Here is a 21,880-nt window from a genome sequence, read left to right as displayed (position 1 = left end):
GAGTAAGCTTCTGAATATCGGTTGCTGGAAGCTGAAGGCAGTGAGATTGCTATTACTCTCAAATTCTGATTTCAGGCTTCCCATAGGCGCCCGGTTGGCCACTGTGAGGACAGAATGCTGGCCAAAATGGGTCATTGGCCAGCTACAGCTGTTTCTTCTGTGTTCATGAGTGGGGGCTGTGAGAGCAGTGATCCATGGGAAATATTCGCCTGCAAGCTTACCTGAGAGAAATTCAATGCAATCCTAAAACATAATAAAGCATCCTAGAATCATGCTACTCTGCTTCTTCAATGCCTTCATCTGTCCCTCTCCTTCCTTCCATTCTGTCCTCTCTTCTTTCCTGAAGTTGCATCCTTTATCTGGAAGTAAGTGCCACTGATCTCAGCAGGGTTTAATTCTGAGTAGACATCCAAAGGACCATGCAAAACATCTCTTTCATTACTAGTATTACTTCAGGAGGTATTTGATCACATGGAGCTTCCAGTCACAGAGCAGGACTCTTAAGGTACTTCCTGGCTTCCAGACTGTCACCTTTTATGGGTGGGATTCAGTCATCTACTGGCAAATAGAAGATTCCCTCCACATCAAAATGGACTTTGAAATCAGGAAAGTGATGGGGAAATGCATTGGCAAATGTAGGACAACACTTGCTTAATGCAACATTGTATAACTCCACTCAATAGCCAGCATTGTCAAACCTGCCTAGAAACTTCATACAGACAAATCAGGAGGAATGCTCAATAAACAGGAAATCTGGAAGTAGGAATAGGGGAGTAATTTGATTTAGTTCACATTTAAAGGTGAACCTGCCAAATTTTCATTTTCCGAAACAATACGTGCAACAAAACGTAGCCACCCTTTGAAATTATCGTTTCTCTGAATTTTGCAGTGCAGTTCTCAAATGTCTGGAGGGGAAAGTATGGGTTATCTATGCTTTAACATATGTTGTGATAAAGTGTGCAGGTTTGGAGGGGGAAACATCTTGCCCAAGGGCCTCCAGGTCTTAGAGATTATCCAACCTGCCCGTCGAAATTCCCCATAGGTGTGAGTGGGGAGAGATCTTATAATTGGTCTGCCAACTGGATCCCATTCCCCATCTCCTGGTATAATTTTCAAATGGTTCTTGAGTTTAAACAGAATCGTAGGTCTTCCAAATGTCGATACTTTAGCCACATCCAGGAATGTGCAACCCACGTCTGAGATATTTCTCTTGTTTTAGCAATTTTATGTATTGCATTTTATTTTTTTTATTTTCACCAATATACCTTTTTGTGCACATTTTACCCTGGCATACACATTTGTACACATTGTAGACTACAACTCCAGTAATCCTTGATGGTGGGTCATGCTAGTTAGGACTACTGGAAACTGGAATCCAGCAACAACTGGAGGGCACCATGTTGGTCATTCCTGCTTTAAAGTATGCATCTTGCACTTGAATTCTGTTGACACTCCTTCTGCCATGCTTGCCTGCAGTCCCAGTCTCGGCACTGTGAGTTGTTTTAAATGCCATTCCTTTTGTCTGAGTTGAGTTCATATTTCTTCAGTGTTCCGTGAGTGTTATTAAATGATAAGGTTGGGTTGGAGGGAGGCTGCTTTGTGGCGCGTTGTTATCAGGAGCTAGGAAACAATCAGCTTTTTGACATGTAAGATTGGTAGGTTGGCTCCCATTAGGGTAACTTTGTATCTGAGAGAGAATCCTAGCACATGATTCTATCTGGGGATGTCACAGTATTCCGCAGGATGGGTGACAAATGACCTCTTTCTCCCCACGTCCATCCCCAAACCCATACACTCTTTTTCTGGAGATGTCAGCCTGCCATGTCTGGGCTGGGAGATAACTGAAGATTTGTCTCTCCTAATGACAGCATTCATACAAAGCAACTCTCCTTTATGTAGGACCTGTGTGCAGTTTCTGTTTTGTTGGACAGCAAGGGTTGTTCCTGCCAACAGTCCTCAAGTGGGTCAGTTCACACTCTTATCTGGACTGACCTGAGCTGTCAGCCTGCTTTCCCTTTCTCTATGCTCCTGTTTCTCCATCAAATACACTTTTCGCAAGTTTTGCTTAACAGTATTACATTTTAACCACTTTAATGGAAATACAGGCAACCCTGCAAAATTCAACATATCTTGATAGAGCAGTGGCAGCTCTATGGAAGAATCAAAGGATATTGTTAAAGCATACTTATTTCTAGAATAATGTAAAATATATTTGAAGAACAATAGAATCATAGAATTGTAGATTCTGGGGATCATCTAGTCCAACCACCCACAATACAGGAATCTCAGCTAAAGCATCCAATAAAGATCACCATCCAACCTTCACTCAAAAATCTGCAGGAAAGGAGAGTCCACCACCTTCCAAGGGTGTCCATTCTTGAGAGCAGGAGAAAACAAGCTTGTTCCATCTTTCATGTTACAGCCCTTTAGATATTTAAAGATAGCTATCATATCTCCTCTCAGACTTCTCTTTTCCAGACTAAGGCTTGATTTCCAAACCCTTGGATCATCTTGGTTGCTCTCCTCTGCACATGTTCCAGCTTTTAGATCTTTCTTAAACTGTGGTGCCCAAAACTGGGCACAGTACTCCAGGTATGGCCTGACCAAGACAGAATACAGTGGTACAATTACCCTCTTGATCCTGACACTATACTTGTGTTGAAGTATTGGTACCACTTATTTTCCTATCTTGGGCTGCAGCTCCCTTGTAGATGTTGAGCAAATGGAAATAATGTGTGTTGTTGATCTAGAAGAACATGGAAAAAGGGAAGAGAACCTGTAGTTGCACTTTTATCTTCTTGTCCAATATATGGATTTGTTCTGTTCTACTTCTTTAATATATTGCTTTTAAGCCTAAAGCCCCAGCCTAAAGCAGAGAACAAATTAATAAAAAGAAAGATACTGTAAGTACTTTCAAGCTAAATTTAGCTCATGTTCATGCAGCTGTTGAGTAGTGGGTTCTTGTTTGTAAGTGTTGGCTACATTATTGCTATTTTTAGGATTTTTATAGTTCAGTTTAATGATTTTTATTATATGGTTTTATAATTAAGCTTTACTGTGGTCAGGATATTTTTAGTAAGAGAGCAGGATATAAATAATTATTCCTCTCCCTGCTCTGCTCCTCTTCACCCTGCAAAGTGTTGGGTTCTTCAAATGAATCTTTAATTTTACTGCTCTTATTATCAATGCTGCTCTGATAAGGTGACTCCTGCCCTCAGGCTCACAATATAAAAGGTGTGACACAAAAGGAAACCGGATTGGAAGGGAGAAGGGAAAATGTAGATTCAGACACTAGTTCTTAGTGACAGAGTTTTTGTAGTCACCCACTGCAACGAAAAGGTTTGCGAAGGAAGAAGCAAAAGTTGTTGGTCTTCCGGCAGAGCCAATAGGGAGACCCTGCTGTTCCATCTCTCTGTCTCTTATGACCTGAAGGGATTACACTGACAGACAGTGATGGTTGGTGCCCATTGGGACCAGTATGGCAGAAAGCAGGGAGACCAACCTTTGGTGGAGCCAGAGCCAATCAGAGGCAGTGCCAAGTAATTCTAGTTTTGTCCCCATCCTCCCCCCTGCTGAGTGCTAAAAGGGCAACATGGAGACTCGGGGAACTGATGGGGAATACTGCCCCCTGGACTGATTGTACCTGAGAAGGCCAACAGGTGGAGGTTGGCTGAAGGTGGACTTTGGTTGGTGAGGCAGTGCCCTGTTCACCCTAACTGAGTGGTCTCCACTGCTGATGGATAATACCAAGGTTAAGTTCTTGGGTTTTTTTGTGTGACTTTGAACTTCAGCTGTAGTAATGCATGATCAAGTAAAAATAAGAAAATTCCTTCCAGTAGCACCTTAAAGACCAACTAAGTTAGTTCTTGGTATGAGCTTTCGTGTGCATGCACACTTCTTCAGATACACTGAAGAATATACAGTGTATCTGAAGAAGTGTGCATGCACACGAAAGCTCATACCAAGAACTAACTTAGTTGGTCTTTAAGGTGCTACTGGAAGGAATTTTTTTATTTTGACTATGGCAGACCAACACGGCTACCTATGTACTACTGATCAAGTAAAGTTCACTGTTAAAAGTAATGCCCCCCCGCCCTCTCCTTGTTGAGGAGAAAGGCTTAGCAGAAAGGCTGCGTTGACCCTTGCAAAAGTGAGCCACACAAAGTCCTTTTTCATTTCATCACTTGCCAGCCTCGAAATTTAACATGTAAAAAGCTCCTTTAATACCTTTTGAACAGGGCTTTGAACTTTTTGTGTGTGCTGAAATAACTGATCTCCTTCAGTAAATATAGGTTTTCACTTCATCTTTTCAGAGACCTAATGACAACAAAAGAATCTGGCAGGCAGGTTCTGAGGTCGTTTGTGTCCCCTTCTCCCCTCCCTGCTGCTCTAGGTCAGAAGAAAGCATTTGAACAAGTCAATACAACCAGTGTCTTAGCAGAAAAGCACCATTCAGTACCTTTTAGCAAATCATTCATTTTTAATGCTAATGTCTCTTTTTTAAAAAACAAGAAGAAGGGAAAAATATAGTATAGTTAAATTAAATTTTTACACAATGCTTCATGACTACAGTAATGGATTTTAGTTTCTCTTGGTCATTTGTGGTTACTGTCAGGGTAGTGGGGATGCTTCAGTATACCTGAAGGAGCGTCTCTACCCCCATTGTTCAGCCCAGACACTGAGGTCCAGCGCCAAGGGCCTTCTGGCTGTTCCCTCCCTGCGATAAGTGAGGTTACAGGGAACCAGGCAGAGGGCCTTCTTGGTAGTGGCACCCACCCTGTGGAACTCTCTCCCATCAGATGTCAAGGTAATAAACAACTTTTAGAAGACATCTGAAGGCAGCCCTGTTTAGAGAAGATTTTAATGTTTGATGTTTTGTTGTGTTTTTAATATTCTGTTGGAAGCCGCCCAGAGTGTCTGGGGACACCCAGCCAGATGGGTGGGGTATAAATAATAAATTATTATAATATTATTATTACTTTATCTGACTCATGTTTTGTATTGAAAATATATTTGGAGTAGGGGTGTTTATTCTGAACATTTCCCCCCTCCCAAAGTAAATGTTCTTTTGCTCCCAAGGAAATATAGCATATTTGCTGCCAGAAGTAGAAATCCTAAACAAGCAACAGGTTTGCAAACAACATAGGTGCCTGCTAATCACATTCAGGACAATGATTCCAATCCCTACATTCAGAAACAAAGGATATTTGTACATTTGCAGTTGGAATACCAGTGGGATTTCCCCAAGCAGTGGGGATATGGCAGAAATCAGCCCACTATGACTGGAGGTGCACTTGGAGTCTATAGCAATTCTTCAGGAGCAGAGAAATACGTACAGCACAGATACTCAGATCCTTATTATTATTATTATTATTGGTGATTGGGGGAGGAAACTGATATGCTGGGAGGCAATGACCACACAGATCTATACAATTCACCAGGAAAATAGAAGTAATTAATTTTAAAAGCCCACAGAGATAAAAATGGTTTATTTTATATTATTTTATATTAATGCTCAGGACAAATGAGTTAAGATCGGAGGATTAAACTAAACTTGGAGCATTACAAGCTGGAAGAGGGAATCACTAGCAAGAGAGCTGAAAATAAATTTTCAAATATATAATGCTATTTTTGAAAGCTTTGATATTGCTACATTTACCATACGATCTAAAGTAACATTTGGAATACATTTCAATTCTGGACACCCTGTTTCAGAACTCAAAATGTTATTGTAAAGGGCAACTCAGATGATTAAAGAGCTGGAGTAGCTTCCTGATAAGGAAAATCTGACACTTAGTTTATAGAAAATATGACTAAAGGGGAAACAAAAAAGGTTCTACAAAATTATAACTGGAAACAAAAAAAGGGAACTCTCTAATGATACTGGAACTTTTCATTTGCGGTATCAATAGAACAAAGTGAATCTTCATTTCCCCCCTCTTTTATCTCAGCTTTTAATTTAATCATTTACTTCCATTTCTTTGAGTGGGTTGGTGATGCATGAATTGTGAGAATAAAAGTTCCAATACTCTTGTGTTGTGTTTGATTAATTTCAAAGGCAGTGGAGATTCTGATGCCACCATTGATTCACCAGTCCTTTTGAATATAAATTGTTGGAATAGATAATATTTCCTGCATGTAGTAAATTAGTAGGAAACTTGGTTCAAGTCTCCTACCTGATGTGCTAGTTTACTACATGCAGGGATCTTTTTACATGGAAGAACACTGAGAAGTAGGATTCCCCAGTTTATACTCTGAAGTGGTACAGTTCAAAATTCTGCTGCCTGAATCTGTCACTTCATTCTGTAGCATATACAGAATGATTGGTCTTATTTCCATTCAAAAACTCTGTGGGATCCTAGATTCAGGGTTACAACACCTTTAAAAAAATTGCAGCTCCCAGAATTCTTTGGGGAAGCCATGACCATTTACAGTGTTACCAGAGTGCTTTAACATATGGTGTGAATGTAACCCATCTGAACTATCAGGTATCTCCACAATAATTTATAATTAACCTTCCTGTTTTCCCTGAGAAATTTGCCGGCTTGGGGTGGGGGAGACTGGAAAGGAAATCTGAAGTGATGTCCTTGCTGGAAGGTTCATAATTGGTTAAATTTGTGAGGAATGAGACACAATCCCATTTAGGGTTCCTTAGATATGTTTGGCTTTCTGGATCAGTCTGCTTCTTAATGCACATGTGAGATTTAAGGGGTGTGCAGAGCAGGAAAGATGTGTTAATAAGAAGACACTTCTCTTAAGAAAAATGTTGATGAATGGTATAGGAAAGAGGGAACAATTTTATTACACTTAAAAACCTTTTAATGAAGATCTCTTGTCAAGCCTCAGGCACTGGAAGAATCACATAGTTTAGTTCATTGTTTCATGGGAACTGCTCACTTCTTCCCTTATGTCTTAAAGGATTGGAAGTGTGTGTGTGTGTGGGGGGAGATTATGATTTATCAAAGTTTTAAGGGGACTCAGACATTCTGTTTTTGAAGATCAACCTTACTCTTTGATGGAAGCAAGCACAGTCTTTGAAAATATGTGTGAACTGTTCTACATAACAGGAGAGAGGAATGTCCTTCATGCTGGGTATTTAGTAAGCAGGACATGAAGGCTACACTTTGTTTTTCTTCCAAAGTACCTGGTAGCCATCCCTGATCATGAAGGATCCTTTTAGTTATCATGGCTAGTAGCCCTTGATAGACTGTCCACCATTAATTTGTCCAGTTCCTTTTCAAAGCCATCTACACTAGAAGACATCTCCACATCTAGTGGCAGTGAATTTAATAAATGAATTGTTTATTGTGTAAGGAAGCACTTTCTTTTGTGAGAAACCCACTGCCAATAACCTATGCCAATTGATCTAATATTATGAAAAAGTGGGTTTGTGTGCTCATAATTATCAATATTTTCTGCGCTGACGTGTTCTCCTTTTCATCCCTGCTAAGAATTGATGGTTTCCCCTTCCTGCCCACATTTGTACTTACTCTTCACTTTTCATGAACCAAGAACTGACACATTTATACTAATGTCAATAAAATCGATAAGATGCAAAAATGCCCCATGGTTATCAGCAGAACACAGCGATCTGTACAGAATTGTACATGCTTCAGTCCTATCCATTTCAGTGGGACCTAGGCAAAGAATTTGGTGAAGGTCTGCAGTCAAAAGTTAATAAATCAGATGTAAGAAAAACCACTCCTTCAGAGTGATCTGAACACACAATTAGCAAAGCTGGTTTCCATCTAGATTTGAGTAGAACAAGAGCACATTGACCCAAATATTGTTTAATGGAAAATAATCAATACTTCACTAACACAGAGGATGAAAAGCTAATTTGGGTTCCATTCGGGAAATAAAGGCCAGGTGAAATTATTGACTCCTTGGCATCACTCTGCAATTATGGCAAACATCATTGCCATTTGCCATCCCTCGGAAGGCAATTAAAATAATTGCCATCTCTTCAGTCTCCTTCTCCGACAGCCCTTTCAGGGCTCCTGCTTCTTTTTGTGTGCTGAACAGTTGAACTGGATCTGTTTTGCTGGGAGAAAAAGCAAGGCTCAGCATAATTGGGCCATTTCCCTGTCACACTGCTTTGCCTCTGAATCTCATTACTCTCCGTGGGTTGCAGTGAGTTCAATCACATGCAGTCAAGTGGCTGAGCAGATAAAACAAGTAGTATACCAGAGTTATGTACCTGATGTCTGTGCAGCTGGGACTAGGGAAAGGGGGGAAATGGAAGGGCAGCTTTAGGCAAAGCTCTCCAGAGTACATCTCCTGTGTTCAGGAAGCTTTTGTCAACATGGGTTAAGATTGGTGCCTCTTTGGATTTACTTGTGCTGAAGAGACACCCACGCTGAGAATTCCCATGTGGCCATGCCCATTATTTCTCCAGAGTTTTATGCAAAACCAAGCATGGTTCGAGGTTCTTGCTTTTTGTATACTGATTTTTTCCCCTTACAGCAAGGGTATTGCTGGACCAGCATCCCTTCTGCTGTACCCTGTGACATTTTGTTTTGTCAGTTGCTGACAGTACACTGCCCTTTTTGCATTTCAAGTACATATGTGCTTTCTCCTTCTTGGGATTGTGCAATTTTTGTTTCCCTGCACCTTCTTTTAAGGTAGCACAAAGCATTCTGTATGTGCTAGGAACCTTGCTGATGTGTATGAAAATGGACATGGGACCATAAAGAGCATGGATTAAAAATAGTGAGCACACCAATACCGACATACCAACCATACCGACAAAAGAAAGCAGCAAAGATATCCACTGGATATTTCCCACACGTGGGTGTAATTTATGGGTGTTACACCAAGTTATGCATTTTTAAAAATTAATATTTGATTCCATGTATGAATCTCTAGAACTATCTGATGGGAAAAGTTACATGTGCCAAAATTATCATTTCTGCACAATTATTAAAGGCTCAAGGATGGACTAAAACTCCCATCGTCATGCTTGCTGGAGCTGATGGGAGTTGTAGTTCAGTAACATCTGGAAGGCCAAAGGTTCTCCCATTTCTGCTCTAGCATGATGCCATCTTGCATAAAACATAATTGTTGGATTTGATGAATAGCAGCAGGCAAATGAAGCATGTGATTTTTGTCAGGTTTATCATTTTAACCATAAGGATTAGATACTTTAATATAGTGCTATCTTTCCACAATTCTCCCTCACTCTTTGAAGTGTACTAATAATGCAACTGTTTTCCTATTAAAAAGCTGTGGTGAGACAAGCTACCCCACATTTCAGGTCCTTGGTTCTTATTCATACTTAACTCATTTCCAGCACATTTGCCACATTCTTGTTACATGAACAGTGACATCAGAAATATTTGCCCTGATTTGACTAGATTAAAACAAGGCAGTATGAACCGGATATGGAAAGAGCTCTTATGACTGGGGACAGGGTTGTAAAGGTAAAGGGACCCCTGACCATTAGGTCCAGTCGTGGCCAACTCTGGGGTTGCGGCGCTCATCTCGCTTTATTGGCCAAGGGAGCCGGCGTACAGCTTCCGGGTCATGTGGCCAGCATGACTAAGCTGCTTCTGGCGAACCAGAGCAGCGCACAGAAACGCCGTTTACCTTCCCACCAGAGCGGTACCTATTTATCTAATTGCACTTTGACGTGCTTTCGAACTGCTAGGTTGGCAGGAGCAGGGACCAAGCAATGGGGGCTCACCCCATCACAGGGATTCGAACCGCCGACCTTCTGATCGGCAAGTCCTAGGCTCTGTGGTTTAACCCACAGCGCCACCCGGGGACAAGGTTGAGGGAGCAGCAAAATGAATCTAGAAAAAAGGACAAAGCAGACAAAAGTGACTTACAGAGGTCATAATGATATTTAGAAATAGCAATTGTTTTTCCTCCAGTTCCCCCCCCCAATTAGTTTTCCTAGCTTTTTCAATAAAAGAAATCCCACTGGCTTTTGTTTCATAGCAATTGCTGCCTCTCCCTCTCCTGGGAGCATTGTGTGTGTGTGTGCACATGTAGGAGGATGCTAGTCTCATAGGACATTATACCCCCTGTTCAGTTTGTTAAATAAATGAATAATTCTGTTTAGAAAGAGTCTGAAATCCCTGTTTGCAGTGTACAAATCGGATTAGAAAGGGGGCTGCAGAGTCTTTCTGTTTTTCTAGCTCCTGGCATGTCCCTTAACCAATGGTCAATGGCTAGTTTGGGCTGCTTGTTTGCTGTCGTTGTTTGCTGTCTATTTAATTTTCATATGGCTGTATTGCCAATCTGATTTTTAAAAACAAAAACAAAAAATGATATAAGTACCTTAGTGTTCAGAACACTGTGGAAAAGAGAAGCACTATAGAAGATAGATTTGTAAGCCTAATCTTCAAACAATATGTATAAAGCCACTCGCTTAATGCAGTTAATTTAGCTTTTTTCTCCACATTATAGTGAAGGCTCAAGGCCTCTTGTCAGAAAACCTTATCTCCTTTCATTTTCACAGTGCACCTGTGAGGCAGGCAGGGTGAGGCAGGTTGATGGTAACTTCCCTGAGGCTACCCTGTGAGCTTGGTAGTTGAGATGTCCCATGTCCCAACTCAGCGTTGTATTTACTACACCATACTGGTGCCAAATGATGTCCAATCCACTCATGTTGTGAAGTACTTGCAGGGGGTGGAGATTTTCTGCACATACCTTTTCCACCCATTACTTCATATATTTTCGTTTATTAAAGGGGTGATCACTCAACAGGGTGTTTAGAGTTCTCCCCTCATTAAACCATTTATGTATAAGCAACCATTTGCCTTAATTAATTGATCCTTATCTGCTTTTTAACAGAGTTTGTTGGTGTGAGTGCAGTCACTCCCCCCCACCATATCCTGTCAGTCAGTAAAAAGGAAACAATATCATTGAACGCAGGACACCTTCTTAAGAAGGAATATGGGTATTGCGCTTCCATCTTATTAAGTGGCAGGTGGCATGGGACATCTTCTGGTGCTGGTTTTGTGGCTTTGGTGGCACTGCCAGGTGCACAACTTCCATGCTACTCTGGTAACATCAGAAGACCTGGACCAGCCTTGGCCAACCTGGTACCCTCCAGATTTTTTTGAACTATGACTCTGATCCAGCCAGTTCAACTCAAACTATGGGAGCAAAGAGTAGAGGACCTTTAATGAAATCCATAGTTCCAAGCCTAGTTCTTATCATTGTTAGCCAGATAATGCCCCCTAGTTGCCTTCTGAAAACAGATGCTATCTAGGTCTTTGCAAAAGATACAGTGGGCCAGGCCCTCTCTGCCCCCTGTAATTACAAGACTGAGGTGTTGTTTTCAACGGGGCAGCAGCAGCAGCAGCTCATTAGTATGCAAGCAGCTACAACTAACTGTAGTCAGTGGCTTTGAAATCCAACCTCTGGTTTTTGTGTGTGTTGAATGCTTTGAGGGAGCCTGTGTGATACCAGACTTCAGACAGCAGACACAAGGCAGGACTGGAGTGATGCCGGGATTGGCACTTGCCCATCAAACCCAAGTCGCAAAAACAAATGCAGAAAATTCAGACACATTTTCACCAAAGAGTGCGGGGAAAATAAAAGGATCCATCATATAATTATCCAGCTCTGAGCAGAGATGAAAAGAAGAAAGATTTAATAATTAGCATAGCTCCCAGCCTACACTACCAGGACCTAAATGTGTTGAAAATTGCTTCTGAAAGAGGGACACGAGCAGAACAGCAGCAGAGAAAGCTTTTAAATGATGGAAGATTTATTTTCTTAATGTTTCCAATGCTTCCTGCCACCTCCATCTCCTGAGTCAGCAGTTCTCTTTGTAAACAGCTGCCAGTAGTAGTAGTGAAAATGATTTTTAAAAGCGGGAAAGGTAATGCACATATTGGATCTTTAGATGGCTGAGAAAAGAAAGAGAAAACTGAGTCCTGGTGTCATTTGACTAGGGGACTATCAAAGGGTAGTACGGGAGAAAATAGGCAAGTTGTCTTTAAAAATGCTCCCTGCCCCAAGCATTGCATGTGACTCCCCTTGGTGTATATTTTTCAGAGACCTTACTAATGCGAGACACCATTGCAATGGCATCTGTGAGCAGTAGTTAACCACCCTTCACCCAAAGGTCCTAGGGGAGGTAACAAAATTAAAGCACAATATTAAAAACATTGCTGTGGGGCATGAAGAATTTATATTTACAAGCAGGGGGAAGAACCCCTTTATTGATTTCTTGGCCTCCCATTTCACCACACAACTGGAATCCCTTTAAATCCCATTGACCTCCCTGGAATTGATGCTGACCATCTTTGTGCAGACTCAAGCAGACTCATGTCTGAAGGTGAGGTTGGTACAGGGGCACTCCCCTCCCCTCCATCATTAGTCATGACAGAAATATGCCACGGAATACAGTTTTAGCGGCTCAAGCTGAAATAGACAAAAAGCAAGCAGTGCTGGAAATTCACAAGCACCATTCTCATCGCAATGCCTGTAACTGCATATTGGCTGTCACCTTTCAATTATCTCTGCTGACCCCACCTGGGTGGCAGGATAAACTATATCCCAATTGCTCTTCCTACGTGGGCTTGGAGATGAGGTCTTGGCACCTGCGAGTTCATTTTCATCCTGCAACCATTGCCTTCCGTCATCTGATGGGTTTTCTTTCTTTTTCCTCCCCCCCCCCCAGTTCTATTTCTGACTGCTTGTGGGTGGGTGAAAGCACACAATCACAACACCCACATTTCTATCTCCCTTAGCTGGCAATGGATTTCCCACACCAGTGTTGTTGCTGTAGGCGAATCATACTTTTACTTAATAAATGGAGTCAGCTTGCCTTTACCATGCGTTTGCGACAGTCTGCATTAAAAGATGACACTTTAGTCACAAGCTGAAGCTGCCTCTGTTCCATGTAGAATTTTCTTGAGCCTCCTGTGTGCCTGGAATAAAGTCCCTGTACGACAGGAATGGGCATCTTTAGTACTAGGGTGCTTCCAGATGGGTTTCTGGAAGACTGGTACCTCTCACTCATGTGAGTTTCCTGCAGCATCCGCACAGCGTAACTGACTTCAAAATGATAGCTTTTATTCCTCCCCCACGTTTAATCCAAATTTTCTCTTTCCAGGAAAAATCTGATAAATCCATTGTTGTAAATGTGGACAAAACTGAGCTTGGGGATTTGTGGAGACTGGCCTAAGGCTACATTAGAATAGTGTTCAGCAAAGGCGCCGTTACAGCAAATCACATATTCTTTTGGTGACTGCCTTCACAAGTAATAAGCCAGAGTATCTGGTTCATTGTACTGCCATGCAGTGATGCATGCTACTTGATCACTCCCACTTCACTCCTTCCCCAGGACATGTGGGATTAAAGGGGGGGGGGGGAGGAAGCCTACAACCGAACTAGGGATCATGACTTAATGCTGCATAAGTAGCCATGATCTGTATGCCCATAACAAACCATAGCTTCAGTTTGGCTAGTTATCATGAGTTGTTAGGAGACACAAACCACAATTCCTGGTTTGGACATAATGGGAAGCCAAGTCTTCCTGCTTTGCTTGTTGCAGTGGAGCAACCATAGACCTTTCCCCCATCCTCTCTCTGTATACCCCTAGAGCTGCTCTGGAAGGTTGGAGGAAGCCCCTGAGTGAATTTGAAGGGTGCACGGGAGGAGGAGAGGGATGGGAAGTTCAATTGTGGAAGTCCTTATGCAAAGGGGGAGCATTCATTAGATGCACCCCAGTGTTATTTGTGGTGTTGTTGTTCTTTCTGGCTTTTATATCTCTCTTTATCGTGTTGTTACTTACTCCAAGCACCAGTAACCTATACTTCTGTGCATTTATTGCATAGGGCACCCAAGAGCAAATAAAAAGATGGGAGAAAGCTCACATGTAAACGGGGATTTTGGGTGTGGACATTGAGAAAATTTATCTGCAGCATTTCCTCTCTCTGTCTTTCAGGTTTACAAGCATCCAAGGGAGGGAATTGGTGAGGGCAGGTGGTGTAGAAGCTACAGTAAAGCATTTCACTGTTTCTCCAGGAGAGGCGTTATGCTAACAGATGCCAGAAAGAACATTCCCTTGCTCACAGGTGATAGGACATTATCTCTTGTCTTTCATAAGTCAGCGGACAACATACAATAGCTGCCCCCTCAGAAATGGAAAGAAGAAGCATCCCAGCCAACAGGGCAGTAAGAAAGCAGAAGGAAAGGAGGCAAAAACGGAGGGGCCAGAACAGGAAGATGACAAGGTTCTGAGAGAGCAAAAAGTGGAAATCAGAAGGGTTAGAGTGGGCAGGCTGCATAGTAAGAGTTGTAAGAGTTGGCAGGCAGAATCTCCAGTTTCACTACAGAGACGCACAGCAATTTTGCAAATGACCCTTTTCCTGACATGGAGACAAGGATGGGCAAATATGTCTGCTTCACTTTCTTTGCTTCTCATTTTCGCAATCTTAAATTCAGTTCTCCACATTTCACCGTTCTCTACCCTTTCACATTTCAACATTGCAGTTGTTTATTCTAAAAGGCGTCATGAAAATTCATCAGCGAATTACTCTTTTGTCAAAATAAAAAAAATTCCTTCCAGTAGCACCTTAAAGACCAACTAAGTTAGTTCTTGGTATGAGCTTTCGTGTGCATGCACACGAAAGCTCATACCAAGAACTAACTTAGTTGGTCTTTAAGGTGCTACTGGAAGGAATTTTTTTTATTTTGACTATGGCAGACCAACACGGCTACCTATCTGTTACTCTTTTGTGTTCATGTTTGTGTGCACTTTTGCCTAGTGTACACATTTTCACAAAGCATGTTTTCCTAATATAATGAATTTTAAATGTTATTTTCATTAATATATGCATTTTAATGTATGTTTTGTGGAAGAATATACATTTTTGTACACATTGCAAAATTCAAAGAAGTGTCAAATTTGAGGGCTCACTTTGATCCAGTTCACACATTCTTTCAAAAACTGCAAATTTGGTAGGGTCACCTTTAAAAGTGTACATAATAAAATTTATTCCCCATCTCTACATGGACATGAGTAGCAGAAAAAAAAAACTATCTGTGAAGTTCACCTACCCCTACAAAGTTGCTTTCCCCTCCCACCCCCAGTGTGGGTTGTTATATTCACAGCAGCTCAGATAGGGGGGGTTTTAAGTGTGAAAAGTAGTTGACACTGCTGGGAACAGTGTCCCAACCTTGATAGGGAGTTGCATTATAATCTCATGATCTTTTCCACTATATATATATATATATTCTAGATTTGATAGATACACTGTGGATTTTCATTTCCAAGCCTAGATTTCAGCTTTTGTCTGGCATATGTGTGATAGTGTTCAGATTTTATTGACAAGATCTCAGATGCATCCAGTGCTTCTCTTTTAAAACACTATCTCCGTGTATTTAGTAAGTATATGTGTGAAACATGCTGGCTTCCTCTTCCTGACAAGTAAGGGAGGGAGGGAGTTGTCAGTAGCAGAATTTCATTGGCACTCAAATTAATGCCAACCTGAATTTGAGGGTGGGAGCGTTGAACTATCAAATTCCCAAATTTTGCCAGATTCCCCATGTGAATTTCCACATCAGCTCTAACTTGCATGAAGGCACTAGGTAGAAACCAGTGAGTGCTGCCTCTTCAGCTTAAATACGCTTTGCTACCTAACCCAAGGCAGGGTGCAAGCTGTTCCCAGGCGCGGCTGCTGTTGGTTGCCTTGTGCAGCTGCTACCCTGCCAGCCACTAATTAACTGCTTTGTTAAAGCACTTTCAGTTACCTGGAGGATGAAAGGAACAATACAAAACCCAATTCTTCTGCTGCTTGCCTCACCCTGCGCAGGACTATTTTACAAAGTGTAAAGAGGTAATTGTCCGTTATTTAGCTGCTTGGCAGCTTCAGCAAAATTTACAGCAGGCAACATGCGGTGGCTTTTCAGGCATCTGCTAGGTAGGGGTGTGTGTGTGTGTGTGTGTGTGTGTGTGTGTGCGTGCACACTGCACAGGCTTGATTAAAGGTAGATAAATGGATCGATTCTCCCACCCTCCTTTATTTTGTACAGTGAGAGGAGTAATTTCTCGTCGGCGCTGGTTGCAGATAAGTGTTCCAGAGAGGAGAGGAAGACAAACCACTGCTGTTTGCGCTTAGCCTTTCAGCCTAAACGTTCATATGAAGGAATGGACACTCTGATAACATTGATGTCTCAGCCAGCCAAAGCCCAACACTCCAGCTCTTTTTGGAAACAGATTCTTTTGTTCCAGGCTGCATGAAGCTTCTGTCTTCTGCAGAGCAATTAAGTCATTAAGAGCAGCTCAGAAGTGAGGCTTATGCCTCATTTCCATCCCAGCCATACAAAGAGCCTGCCAAGAAATGAGTACTTCAAGAACTTTTTTTTTTTTTTGAGATGTGTCAGGCAACTGGGCGGGGCATGGATTGGGGGTCGGTGGGTGGGTTCTTTTTAAGAGGCCTCCCCAAAGAAGATAAGGCAATGTGGTAATTTGGATTGTGAGGGATTGTCAGTATTCCTGTGCCTCACACTAAAAAGACACCACTGATTTAAAGGCATAATTTGCCTAATTTGCAGTTCCCAAAACAAAACACAAACAGAAACACAGCTATTATTTGAAATGTGCAATTCTGTAACTTTTGCAACGAAGTTTCCCAGCCAAATAATGTGTTAAAAAATGCACATATTGTTGTTACATATGCATTAAAATGCATACATATAATTAGTGAAAATAGTGTATTATATTAGGGGGGAAATGCTTTGCAAAAGAGAGCCAGTGTGGTGTAGTGGTTAAGAGAGGTGGACTCGTAATCTGGGGAACCGGGTTCGATTCCCCGCTCCTCCACATGCAGCTGCTGGGTGACCTTGGGCTAGTCACACTTCTTTGAAGTCTCTCAGCCCCACTCACCTCACAGAGTGTTTGTTGTGGGGGAGGAAGGGAAAGGAGAATGTTAGCTGCTTTGAGACTCCTTTGGGTAGTGATAAAGCGGGATATCAAATCCAAACTCTTCTTCAAATCCAAAAATGTGTATATTAGGCAAAATTGCATACAAATACGTGCACATTAGGATAAATTCACTGAAGAATTTTCATGTGGACTTCTTTTTAATTGCAAACTGATGTTGAAATATGTAGAACTGACTAGGAACATAAGAAACTGAAATGGCCAGATTTATCCATCTCGAGGTACGAGGCTGAAAATTTAAATAGAAGAAAGGGCTGCTTCTTTCTGGGCCAGCTGCAGAAATGAAACTAAAACAAAACTGAAACACATGCACGCATATCTCATTAAAAATGGAGATTGATATGAATGGCAAGAAATGTCACCCCTTCTAGAATCTGCTGCTAAAAGCAGCTGCTTTGCGCTGTCTTATGGTACGCCTGGCCCTTGATTCTTTAAATTCCAAAAAAGCTTGTTTTCTTTTTATAAGTTGCAAAGTAAATGAAACAAAGCAGAGGTGGATTTAGGGGAGTGTGGCAGGTTCGGTCACACTGGGTGCGGAGCCTCGGGGTTGCTGCTGGGGTGCCACAACCATTATTTAGAACCGAGTGCAAAAGGATGGGAGTACGCTCAATTTTGGCATGCTGGAATGTGAGATCCCAAGGTCTGCCACTGAGCAAAGCAAATGGGGAGCAAATGTCTCAACCTTTTGTGTACAGTCGTAGTTTGGGTCCCAAACACCTTGGTACTTGGATGTTTTTGCTCCCAAACGCCACAAACCTGGAAGTGACTGTTCTGGTTTGTGAATGTTCTTTGGAACCCGAACGTCCGACGGGGCTTCCGGGGCTTCCGCTTAGCTGCAGAAGCTTCCTGCAGTCAATCAGAAGCCACATTTTGGTTTCTGAATGTTTTGGAAGTTGGACAGACTTCCAGAATGGATTCCGTTTGACTTCCAAGGTACGACTGTATTTGGTGTCAGAAGCCTGCAGGGAAATTAAGTAGGCATGACTTTACATTGTAGCAGAATGCACCTTAGATACAAACAGTAGAAATAATTCATTGTTGTTATATTCTGCCCTTACTCATGCAAACCCAGATTAAAACCATAATCTAAAATAGAATAAAGCATAAAAAACCAGGAATGCAGTTATATTATCAGTGTCTCTCTTACTGTGCCCCAAAGGACTTTCCACACTCTTCCCAGACAGGCATGTGATTTACACCAATCTCATCTGCAGTATCAGAGGTGTGCAATGCAGGAGGGAGGTCTTGAGGTGAGGAAAATAGTGTGGATAACAGTTTGATCACTATACTTAAGGGGCTTTGGCCCTTGCTCATGTTTTGTTGATCAAAGTACTGCCATGGTCCCTGATAATCTGCCACACACCTAGATTAATGGTTATAGGTACCAGCATCAGCCAATGAGGTGGTGCGGTAGGTAATATATGGCTGTCACTGTTACGCAGCAACTGAGTGGGAAGGTGTTTCTCCAGTTTTTATTGGCTGGAGTCACAGAGCAAGGTCCGCAGTGTGGGGCAGCTGCATTAGCACTGTGCTGGTGAAGGCTCCTGGTTGTCCAGCAGGGTATGGGCCAATGATGTTCGTGGCCCATACAGAGTGTGGCTGACTAGTCACCAGCTTCAATTCCTCCACAATGCTGACCTAACCACCCTGTACTTTGAGGCATGTTGCATAACTCTACTGGTAAGAGAATGGAGACTGTCCACTCCTAGTCATCACTGCTCAGTGGAAGCTAAGAGAAAGCCTTTCCAGTTCCTTTAATTAGAATAAAGTTACGTAAAGAACTTTCCTATTCCATTACCAGCAGCCATCATCTCCTCCAAAGCCCACTCTTGTAGTATTTTTCAACAGCAAGAACAAAATGTATGTTTATTTTTAGAATCAGTGGAAGTAGATTTCCCCCCTACTTTACCCTGAAGGTAAAGAGGTTTTTGAGGCTTTTCAAAGAAGCTCTTTTACAAGGCTGCCTTTGGCAGAAAGCTGTAACATTCTAGCTCCTATTCACTCACATTAAATTGTGAGCTCCCTTTAGAATTAGGTAGAAGTGTATCCATTGTCAAACACAAACTTTCAAAGAATGATTATAGGCCTGTATTGGGAGTAATTCCGCCACAGCCATGGATCCTAGCCCAGATTTACACCACTGCAAGCTAAACAGGATCGCCCCTATCTTATCACTGCCTGCAGCATGAAATGAGATTTTGATGAGTGCTGTTGGTTCCTGGTACTTGTACCCCCAATGGCTTTAATTAGCTGAGCCCAATACCGACCCAAGGAATTATCCTACTTGAAATAAGACCAAAGAAAACAATCAATAAGAGTGTTCCGGGGAAGGTAAAGTATCTTTATAGATCTTTTTGTCCTCTTACGTTATTCTCTATAATACTTTAAGAGCGTTATGTTGCTGTTGTAAAGAGCATAGCATTGTGACTTTACTGTGTTAGCTCAAAGTCTAAACCCTTTCCCTTACATTTCTTTAGTTAGGCTATGTAGTGTGCACCCAAAGTACACCTTAAAGCTGAGCCCACTGTGGATCACCGTGCATCTACTATTGGCTAAATGCACAACCTGTCAAATGAATGGAATTGAACTGGTTCTTCTTTTTACCCAGAAGAAGCTAGCAGTGCAAGTGCTACAGGTCCAACCCCTGTGGCTACATATCTCATCCTGGTCTAGAGGATTGCTTCAAGTTTACATTAGAGGGGGAGAGCAGAACAGACAGACAGACAGACCAAATGAATGTTTCTCCAGGTAAACATGCTGGGTAGCACTTGCTTTTTAATTATGACAAAAGCCTTTCTAAATCATGGGTGGAGTGGTAAAAATCCGCATTGGATTTGGAGTCAGGCATGAAGGTCAAGTAGAGGAACAGAGGCGGAAGAAAAATGTGCCTGGGAATAGATCTGAATGTACCCTTGGAATAGTTTTTTGAACTAGTTATTCGAAGTTGGTTTCTCCATCCTTGTGCCCCCCAGATGCTTTTAACTAAAGGCAAAGGACCCCTGAATGGGTCCTGTCAAAGGCAACTATGGGGTGCGACCCTCCTCTTGCTTGAGGCCAAGGGAGCCAGCGTTTGTCCACACTTTCCGAGTCATGTGGCCAGCATGACTAAACCGCTACTGGCGCACGGAGGACCATGACGAGTGCCAGAGTGCACGAAAACGCCGTTTACCTCCCCCCCTGCAGTGGTACCTGTTTATCTACTTGCACTGTATGCTTTCAAACTGCTAGGTTGGCAGAAGCTGGGACAGAGCAATGGGAGCTCTTCCTGTTGCACAAATTCAAACTGCCGACCTTCCAATCGGGAAGCTCAAGAGGCTCAGTGGTTTAGACCACAGCACCACCTGCATCAACAACTGTCGACAGTCATGCTGACCACTGACTGGGACTGATGGGAGTTGAAGCCCAAAACATCTGGAGGGCTGGGTAACAAGTTGAGGAAGGCTGGTTTCACATATCTTTGTTATGCCCTTCAACATCAAGAGTTTCTTGGGGCAGCTAACAATCAATTAAGACAACAGTCATCACTATTAATATATAAAACAAAAGAAAGCAAAAGTAATTCTTAAAAACCACATAAATGCAGAGCTAGTGGAGGAAAAACACATAATAACCACAGTTAAAAAATTATAGGTTAGGGTAGGAAAGCTCCAGCCCATTGACCAAATTAGGCCTGGCAAGGGCCTTGGTTTGGCCTGTGTGGTTTGTTCCCCCAAACTATACTCACCTGCCACACCCCCAATGGCATATGTGATATCAGGTGGGAGATAGGTACAAACCACTTACTGTTGAACTTCTAAGATGACGCGTCTCTGTGCAGATCAGCAGATAGGTGCTGAGAGACAGTGCTTTGAAATCCCTCCGCCAGGGGGTTTGTATTGGACCTGCTTGGAAATGATCTTCAAAGGTCACCTGACATCGTGATGTCATGAGGTGATTGACAGGTGGGCAGTTTCACTCACCTGTCAGACTTGTCCTGTAGATGTGTATGTGTGCAAACAGAAATATCTGCCCTGGTGGCCAAATCCACTTCTCCACCTGTGGCCTGAGCAAACGAAAAAGTTTTCACCTGGTGCTGAAATCACAACAAAGCCAGCAGTAGGCACCACCACAGAGAAATCTCTCCCTCTGGTCACCACCTGCCTCATATAATGTATTTATGTATAACAATGTCTTCTAAAGATGTACCTATGTGTGTAGATCATAGTATCAGAATGCATCTGGGGAGTGGGAGCTTATTTCTTCTAATTATCACATTCAGATATCTAGGTTACCATTTGGACTTGATTGTGTATGGAATAATGAGCATGAATTTCCCCAAATGCAATCCTCGCAATCATTGTGGAAGTTTCTTTTTGGGACGTGAATACCCATATATGCTTTCCATCAAGGCAGAGAGAAGAGGTGCATTTGGTCGAGGTGAATGCAAGTACATGCTTAGAATGGCAAAAGCTCTTGAAGATTCAGGCAGCGAGATGTGTTGGCTGCAAGTAGGTCTGACTTGAGAATGGGGACTGGGATAGCGGCTGCTGCAGCTTCCTAAAGTATAGGAAGAAATGCTGTTTCTTTAGTGCCATTGCTAGGGGTAAAGAGGCATTTGGGGACACTCTCCCAGCTGAAAGGCTGACAAATACTATGTATTGACTTCCCTCCCATACCTGCTGGCAAGTTTGGTTTGGGATAAGAAAGCAGACAAACACAGAACTATTGGGCATTATTATGTAATAGTGGTTGTTAATGTCTTTGGTGTGAATATCCATTGTAGACCTAGTAGAGATGTTGGATGCATTGGGCTGGATTCAAATAACCTGGTGCACTAGTGGAAGCCAGAGCATGGGCTCCTGCTAGCACAATGGTGCTCTCCCCGTACCTGCCGCTGCACCCTCCTACACTTCTCCGATATCTGCTCTGGAGAGTAGAGCAAACCCCCAGAACTGTGAGCAGGGAAGGAGAATGAAGATTGTTCCATCGAGT

General features: G+C 42.4%; 1 protein-coding gene across 31 annotated transcripts in view; it reads left to right on the top strand.

Annotated features, from left to right (window-relative positions):
* Window positions 1-21,880, top strand: part of NRXN3 (neurexin 3) — a 1,270,857-nt gene that overhangs the window by 959,036 nt on the left and 289,941 nt on the right. The gene's annotated exons all lie outside the window — the stretch shown is intronic.

Source organism: Podarcis bocagei, assembly GCF_964188305.1.
Source record: "Podarcis bocagei genome assembly, chromosome: 1".
NCBI classification, from domain to species: Eukaryota; Metazoa; Chordata; class Lepidosauria; order Squamata; family Lacertidae; genus Podarcis; species Podarcis bocagei.
Note: the sequence above shows the minus strand (reverse complement) of the source record. Positions and strands in the feature narration are given on the sequence as shown.